General features: G+C 31.9%; 1 long non-coding RNA gene across 1 annotated transcript; it reads left to right on the top strand.

The window, feature by feature from the left end:
• Positions 1-3,406: 3,406 nt before the first annotated feature.
• Positions 3,407-6,313, top strand: LOC148601848 (uncharacterized). The gene is made up of 4 exons (XR_015917131.1): positions 3,407-4,065; positions 4,860-4,961; positions 5,711-5,789; positions 6,209-6,313. It is a non-coding gene; the product is annotated as an uncharacterized LOC148601848 (long non-coding RNA).
• The last annotated feature ends 3,477 nt before the right edge of the window (positions 6,314-9,790 follow it).

Genomic DNA, 9,790 nt, shown 5'->3' with positions numbered 1-9,790 from the left:
AACATTAATTTGAGAACGCAAACTCATGTCTTCTTAAAATGAATATTGGTTTGAAATCAACTGTAATGTGAAGAATAAAAGTGTTAACATAGAATTCAGTAACCCCCCCCACACCCCCCCCAAAAAAAAAGAGAGAAATCTACACCTAATATAGTTAATTTCTATGGAATTTGAACATGTATTATGACATGTATTATGAATCTTTCACTTTTGAAACGGAAAAAAATCTGTAATCTCTGACATCGAGTTGACATGTAACATTAGATTTGAAAAGAATCGTCGGAAAAGTTTTTCTTTGTGCCTCTTATGTCATAGTAATTAAATGGATACTATATGGGCATTCTCTTAAGCTTTGATCTTTTACAAATGTACAACATTATAGGCAATTGATACTTTTTTAAACATGCAAAGTGTTTTTAAACAAACCACAACCTTCCTCAATACTAGCATTAGTATCGAAATCGTAGTGCTAATGAAACTTGTAGATGTAGATAATAGAGTATTTTTTTATTTATGTGATACCATCTAATTACTCTGAATTTGAAACAAAAGTAATTTCTAGGTGAAAAATGTTCATATTTGTCGTAACTAGATCATTGACAATCTTTGTCTTCCTTCCAGAGGAATAAAAATACCAAAAAGGGATAAAGTATTGGTAAAAAATCCGTTATTTTGAAATAATTTAGCTATTTCAACTAATGCGATACCATCTTATTTGTCTAAAAAGGAAAATATTGCTTTCTCGATTTTAAAAATGACCATAGTATTATACGTGGTACATTACGACAACTGTCTGGGCGTATGAAAATATTGAAATTGTATAAAATTGGGCTAAAATATAATCATTTTTTTATTCTCAAAAGTTAAAACAAACAGCTATAGTTCGGTAAACTTTTCCTCGACCATTTCGGAAGGCCCTTCAAACTTTGTAGTATGTCATTATATGTACAAATAATGTTCGAATGCTTGAAACCAAATTGTTCCTACATATATTGATTCCTGACAATATATTGTCTTTCCAGTGTAACAGGAATATTGATTTTGGCATAGAAAAAATATCACAACGATATTCCGTAAAATTGATCTAAGAAAGAGTAATCAAGGAAACCAAGGTTATAGCGGTAATCAAAAGAATGTAATCCAGGGACAAATACCAGACACGGAAAACATACATACACAACAAAGAACACAAAGCAACCAAAATCATGCACACAAAGTAACAAAAGTAAATGAGCAACTATGACTCCACTAAAAACTGGGAGCATGGACCAGGTGCACCGGTAGCGTAAGCGTCCTCTGCTTTTCTAGAAACACCTGCCGAGTTGCTCATAAAAAGTCAAGTCCGGAGTAGACAAACGAGGAAAGGAAAACTATGACCCGTTGAATAAATCAGTTTTCATGGTGTTGATGGATACACCATAACGATCCACGAGTTCATGATGACGACCATAAAACTTCTGTAGTGACGACTTCAATCTTGTAGCAACATAACCCTGTTCCAGAAGCCTATTTGTTAGAGTTCTAGCGCGATACGAAAAGTCTGCGTAGTTTCGGCAAGCTCTGGCATAACGTATGAGTCGAAGGGATGTTGCCACAGATGAAAGGAAAGTTGACAATTCTGAATGAAAAGTCATCACGTTTGTCGTAAAGTTTGGTCAATAGTTTACCTTTACCATCGATTTCTAAGTGTAGGTCAAGATATGAGGCTGACTTCACAGTGTCTGTAGTATCCTTTATCTCAAGTTCTTTTGGGTAGATGCGATGTATCAAATCCCCGAAATTAGGATCTAACATAGGAGCTTTATCATCCAATCATAATACATTGTTGCACGAAGAACGCAGCACGATACACAAAGAACGAAGCAAAAAGTGCGCACACGAAATGACACGTACGCCGCACGTTACATGATCCCATGAAACACGCACACGAAGCAAAGGATACATGCACACGAAACACACAAAACATGCTAAAATTGGAATGTTACACGTTTCAGGATGTGTATTTAAGGAAATTTTTTATGGGTTTTAGTCTTTCAAATGTGTACCTTTTCCTAAGGAGGCTATTTCGATCTTTGTGTTTCATAAAACACATACAGCAATTATAAACGTTTTGGAAACAAATGATCAATTATGTCAAGAAACAAAACTAAACTAACAAGAAAAATTCTTGTAATAATTTTATTTATATATTAGCATTTTATATCAAACAAAGGTAATTGGGTATATTTGTTAGTATTTATCAAAACATGATGATTCAAAATCTTGGTGTTAAACTATCGTTGGTGTTTGACATTTATGATACCAGACATTTCCATCAAACGATCCGAATTCGGTAAGTACACATGATTCCAAAGTTGGATCAAAATAGCTGTGATCAAAATAAAATTTGTTTATTTTTTGCAATCTTTGCTATTTTCAGCAAAATTGTTAATTTCAAACAGACGTGGATTTCTTTGTATGTATATATGTATAAACTTTTTCATTTCAGTCTACAATCGTGAGTAATTTTAATACTTCTTTCTTTGACTTAATAACATACATTATGCACTAACCAGATGGCATAGGGTTTTATAAATCCAATACGTTTTCCCCGCAATGCCCCGTACAGCATAATTACAGTTTTGTTGTTTTCGGACCTATCGAAAATTAAACAAAGTCGTAATGAAAAGTCACCATTTTCGAAAAATTACTCGTGTTTGTTTTAATATGGAGTTCAGATCTTGGTAGATCTCTTCGGGTCAGAATATATAGTTTCAACTGTCAAACAAAAAGTTTTTCATATACACCAAATCAAGTTTTTTTTATTTTCATATAGCTAAAAACATAATGTCCGGATCAGATTAATCTGCGTGAACTAACATGATTTTCCCATCCTCAAAAAAAAATATCAATTTTAAAGGTCTGAGTCAAAATATTTATTTTAAAATTATTCCATCCTTCTACCTAAAAATCAAATGAAAGATGCCAAATGCTTAGTTACAAAATGAAAATCGTCTTTTTACATATCAAAGTTACAATATGGTTGCTAAGTAATAAAGGTATCGATATGTAATAATTTTCATATCAAGTTTTCGGCCTTCCACACTGGACGTCGATGTTGCACCAGGCCAATATGAACAGCCTGAAATAGCGATATTTATTGCAATGCTGATAAACTAGATTAAAATCATAGAATAAGAGGACTAATTGTGAATTTTTTTTTTAAAATACTTTAGTATAATTGCGTAAAATATTCCATATCAGCTAAGATATTGGTCTCAGGCTACCCATGAAATGAGGCCGAAGTCCAATATTGATTGCAGAGGATCAATAACAGACAATATGGAAAATCTTACGCAATTATACCTTCATTGACTTACAAGCCCAATACGTCTTATTGATATGGGCCAATATGACGTATTGGACGGGTAAAAAGCCGTATTGGACGGCTAAACACCGTATTGGCGAACATTTGTATCTTGTACTTTATTGGCAGTTTGGATCATATTTAGGCTAACAGTCGAACGTTAGTCAATAAAGTGTTTTATTTACACAAGTGGTCGTAACCCGGACAAATGTGTCCAGGTACATTATATTATTAATCGCATCAAAATTTATTTTGAAAAAAAATGTCTGAATTTATTAAAAAAAAGAAAAACAGGTTTCATTCTTGTTTTTTTTTTCTTTATGCTTCACGGTATATTTTAATTGAAATCTTGAAATCTGAAATGCAATTAATGCTATTAATCGCACATGAACGTAAAACTCAACACCACAACGAAGTCAACCTTTCTTCTTCGCGATACATGTTTTCTGTTGATTTAGAACTAACATGTTCCTGGTTCTTTCTTAAATAATACACTATTTTTTTCTAAAAATCAAACTAACAGTCAAATAACAGTCGCAAATCGTGAGAAAAATTTCTTTAAAAAAATATGTAACATACATTCTGACTCCCTATGTATTACTTCAATGCCTTTGTAGATTGTTTATCATCTCCTTGCCACCATGGTGTTTGTACAAGTCACTCTTCGTCCTATACATGCAGGTGTAATACTGGATATGAAGGCAAACAATGCAATGCACGTAAGCTGATAAGTGACTGTGATATTTATATATAAACAAAACTAAGCATTCCATTGTTTTTTCAATATTAAGCAATATAAAATCGTTCGATAGATTTTTGGAAAATATTACCCGTGGACGAAAGGATGATTGTAAGGGAAAAAAGAATGTGAAATACAAAAAATATCTTGTAGCTGTCACAAAAAAAGACACGATACAGGTTTAAGTACTAAAACCGATGTTTAGCATGCCTCGTTTCTACTAAGGATGAATTGTTTATAATTGTATTTATTCCCACACAAACATATAAACAGTAAAGTTGTCTCTTGTGAAACTGATTTATATTTATGTCTTTATGTCTTATATTACATGCAGGTGTCGATCGTAAGTAAACAGTGTTTAACGTTTTACCCTTTTGAAACACAAGTAAAAAACACTACAATATGAAGCCAAATAAAGGTGAGAAACTTGACATTGTTCCAACATGAATCATATGTAATTAGTAAACGATCCAAACTCAAAGTTCAAAATATTATATTTTCGATTTTGTAATGCTTGTGACTTCATTTAAGCCTTTAAATGGTTTCAAAATAACAGTGTACAATTTAAAAAAAAAAAAATCTTACATCCAAACTAAACCATTTGCAGCGAAATTATAAATAAACTAAAACATATTTAATTGTTTGTCTTTGTAAATACTTGTTTCCTGTTACAATTCTTTTTTCGACACTGCTATATTTTGCGTTACGGCGTTATAGTACATCAAGCATTGCAATGATAGAAATAATCATTGATATACAATATGTTTTCTGTAGATTGTGCCTCACAGCCTTGTGTGCATGGATCTTGTGTAAATTTACAAAACTCATACACGTGCAATTGTCAGTCCGGATATACAGGCACTCATTGTCTTAAAGGTATTTGTGTAAACTTCATTTTTAATACATATTTATCGCTTTAATTTGACCATATTCAGCTTTGAACAGAATAACTTTGCTATTTCGCCTTAAGCCACTAGAAATGCATTTCTACCTCAATCAAAATGTTCGTTTTCCATGTTATCAAAGCTTTTCCACGGAAAGTGTTTTTAAGAAAAATGTTAAACTAAAAAGATCTAAGAAAAAAAAACAAATGTTTTTTTTATATGTTCCCTTCTCGGAACTTTCCCCCTCCTGTTCTATTCTCCATATTTCGTCCTCAAGTCTTCCGCAGTCCCGTATAATTTAGTGTGACAATTGCGATGAAAATGAGGCCTTTATGCGGTTCGTATGTATGTGTCTATTGCATGCTATTTATAAGTGTGTGGTAAGTTTGTACATAAACAGAGTGGAACGCAATTACTTTGTTTTTGTTATAATACGCATGTTAAATTAAGCATATTTTGATAGCATGTAAATATTAGAAACCACAAGGATACAATAATTGTATATTTATCAAACTGTCCATGTATTTGTTATTATGTGCAAAATTCACCATGCCATGGTGGTGTATACAATTCATTCTGACGATATCAAATTATCAGAGTGCATTCAATGAAATAAGTGATAAAATCTATGTCAAAAACACGGGATACAGATGAAATCATTTCCACACTATGGGTAAACTATACTAACAAACTACACTGGAAATTAACTTACTGATACGTGTAATTAAATTATGTTTGTAGTGTTATGTCAACACATGTGAAATTGACTCGTTTTAAAGCCTGGTCATAAAGTGTTTTGTTCGTATTTCAGCTATTAATCGTAAGTAAAACACTCGTGGTTGATAGCGATAACAAATGCAGTGGGAAAATAGATATGTAAAAGCCATGTCTAAATCGATAACAAATTCTAATAATGGTTATCGATTGTTTAAGAACCAATACACATACAAATCATTCACTTCCAATATCAAAGGTAATTCCAGGTTCAGAACAACCTCACAAACAAATTATGCTTATTCAAAATACAAATGCAATTTTCTCTTCGTTAAGCTTTACAAACGTGTTGCTGGTTTACATGGATTTTTGTTTAAATCTGTTGCATCATATATAGTTGTATAACCTACATAACCACCAAATAAATAAATAAACGAAAACAAAAAAATTAACCGTTATAGGTCAACTTGTAGCAATATCAATCAGTAATTTTGATGCATGCATATTACATTGTACCTTCTGTAGATTGTCATACATCACCGTGTGTGCACGGCACGTGTGTAAATCATGCTACATCATACACATGCTTATGTAGTACTGGCTTTACTGGAACTAAATGTGATTACCGTAAGTTTCAGTAACTGTATATTATTTTCTGTGGGTTCCAAATTCCGATATTTTTGATATTGGTCAAACACTCATTTGGAAGCCAAACGAATTTAAACGCACTTTCTTGAGACAAAGATTCTCTAATTGAATCCATAGACAAAGCTTACGGAAGTTGACGAACAAATAATATTTATACAGATATATTCCTTTTGTTTTTTTGCAAAATATATTAACGAATGTACGTGAATAAATTATAATATTAATTAAAAAAGAATATCACTAAAATGGTCACACTCACTATTCTTGTATTTAATACATAGATGTTATATATCCTGTTGTTAATGTTGATGATCGTTTTTCTACAAAGAACCAACAATTACTATGTAATACCTACAATTTATACGTCTTTACTTTGATATTGTTTGGTCTTTTCAGGTATTGATTGTGAGTATCTAGCATTAATCAAATTTGTTATGAACAATTGTCAAATCTGTTCTTAGCATAATGTATAAATAAGCTTGTCCGACCTGTTGCAATAAAATGTATAAACCAAGAATACAATTTCATTCCGTCGGAGTAAATACAAATAAATTGCAAATTTGCCTCTATGGACAAAGAACCATTTTGAAAGTGACAATTTAAAAAGTAAAATCAGCGATATTTAACTTTCGGTAGTACGCCTTCTGATCGGAAAATATATTTCGACTTTTAACAAATATCGTTATGTGAATATTTTGAATGATTAACTGGTTAAATGTTGATATATAAGGAATGACTGCAAGATACTTTTCTGTCTATCTTAATGAACTATGCCCGAAGCGCCTTAAAAATAACCTTGAATATAGTGATTAAGGTTTCCTCTTCCTATACAGTGCAAAATGTAATAAAAATTCATTAAATAACTGCTTAGTGTGATTTTTTAAAACTAAAAAGTCCAGAAAACTACGAACAAAAGATCATGGAAAATATTGTTTAAATTCATTTAAACCTAATGAAAGACAATAGTTCAGACCATAAATTTCTATGTACACTTGAGATTTATTTTTTTTATATTATAAAACATTCAAGTATATCAGTATATCATTTATACATACAGATTGTGCTAAGGTCTCGTGTCAAAATCGTGGTAAGTGTGTCAACCATCTGGGTAACTTCAATTGCTCATGTGTTAATGGATTTTCAGGAACATTTTGTGAACATGGTGAGTACTGCAAAGGCCACTTACCAATACAGAATCAAGTTACTTATATGGTTTTAAGTACTTCTCCATCTAAGATTCAGTCAAACTGTGTATGTGTTGCACATAAAGAAAAAAAATAGATTTTATTGCATTATCAAAGTATTTATAACTCATAACCACAAGAAATAACTTCAAAGTGTTTGTAACGTTTGCCTTTTTAAGATATTGATAGGCCAAATGTAGTTGAAATGCACTGTGGAAAAATGGCGGCAAAAATTCAGCACTTTTTCTACATATAAACAGTAAAAAAATATCTACGTCATCAATGCTTCAGGATAAATCTAAATAGCTTTTCAGTTGTTTTCTATATGTACTGAATATGTTTGAGGCAAAAAAAAAGACCAAATTGAGAAAAAATGATGTGCCGGACTCTTACACAGAATAGTCCTTAAGTTGTCGTTTACCCCAGGTTTGTGAAATATGACCGGTGCGTGTTTCCCTGTAACTTTAAGGTTAATGTTCTTGTATCTTGTATCATTACATCAAAGTACAAAATAGCTTATACTTGATGCAGACGGTTAATTTTTCAAATAATAAACGTATTTATTCACAATTCACACGAATAGTTTCCATTACTCCTCCTGTGTTATATATCACAGTCTATACGTTAACCCATAGACTGTCAAATCAAAGCTACACAAATTGTTTTCGAACAGGACGTGTAACAAATAAGTTGTCTGTCAACGCGACTCATATCATAACGCCATAGGTTTACAGTCTTCACTGTAAGTTTGTCAGTTATAACCGTCATTTCTACCATGAGAACCTATGTGTTCACAATGTCGTACTTTGATGTCATATAATCACTCCTGTAGTCAACGATGCGTATAGTTCAAATTCCAAGAAATTGAGTAGTGTCTAGTTTGCTAATTCATTTATTAGTTTTATCTATATATATACAATCCCATTCCCCATTCCCTCTTGTCCATATATATTCCATGCGTTTTTCTTTATCAAATATTATCATAATAAAATTTATTTCTATAATTTAAAATGTTATTTAAAAAAAAAAAATATTTTCACATCAACAAACACTTGAAGAACAATTGTCCTAATCATCTTCATACAATATCCCTGTTCCCAGTCCTTACTGCACTTTTATGTGGAAAGCTTCCCATTCTGTGGTAAATGGAAGATGGGGAATGGCGATGATGTATGGGGGTATAAGGATTTGCATGGGGAGGATGTGTGAACTAGTTTAAGAATATTTGTAGATATTAAGAAAAAAAAATCATATCGAATTGAATTTAAAAAAATAGCAAAAATGTTGAAGAATTAAAAATGTAAAATCTAATATATTTGATAAGAAACACTCAATGGTGATTCTATGGGGGTTGGGGATTTTTATATCGGGAACGGGGAATCCTCAATGGGGAATGGGGATGACATATGGTGTAAGTGGGAAGTTTATATCATTTAAGAGCTGTATTTTTCCATTCCCCATTCCTCATATACTATAAAATTGGAAGCTTTCTCAATACAATTACGGTATGTATGAATTGGTGTCTGATTTTTTTTCGAACTAGTCTCTATCCCTGGATTTTTTGTCAAAGCATCTTCCTCTTCCTCATCATCGTCTCAGGATATATTTCAATAACACATTGATAATTATACCATTACACTAAATATAATATGTTTTATCTTTATTGTTATAATATTTTTTCACATTTTATTTTATTTTAGCCCCAGATCGTAAGTACAGATTAAATTCAAACAAAAACTATGACATTGCAGTAAGCAACTAAAAACCTCGAAAACTACAAAATACAATTAATTAAAATATTTCAGCCTGAATGAGAACTGACCTATGTGACTACGGTTAGTCCCCCTTTCTCCAAAATTGTTGATTATGCAGAAAACACTAGTGATCATAGCACGGTCACCTTCATGACAGGAAGAGAACCCATTTTCCCATTTTTTTTCGAATGTCTAGACTCGCCAATAGATCAAAATTAATATTCATTACAGATTGCGCAAACGTTACATGTCAAAATGGTGGGAAATGTGTAAATCAAATGTCTACGTTTAGTTGTACTTGTGTGCATGGATTTTCGGGCAAATACTGTGAACAGGGTAAGTGTAATAACGGAGTAAGATTCCGAAAGGTATAAACAAGACGTCGCTCAGGTACAAAAACAACACTGGTAATAACGAAAGGAGAAAATAAAGAACAACAAAGCGTAAAATACAGTAGACTGAATACAATATACACACACAGATATACAAATAAAAAAACGACTAAAAAACCGGAAATGATC

This window comes from Perna viridis, chromosome 12 (assembly GCF_037379345.1).
Source record: "Perna viridis isolate PV_CMFRI_1.1 ecotype Kerala chromosome 12, ASM3737934v1, whole genome shotgun sequence".
Lineage (NCBI taxonomy): Eukaryota > Metazoa > Mollusca > Bivalvia > Mytilida > Mytilidae > Perna > Perna viridis.
This window is presented reverse-complemented; position numbering and strand designations above follow the sequence as displayed.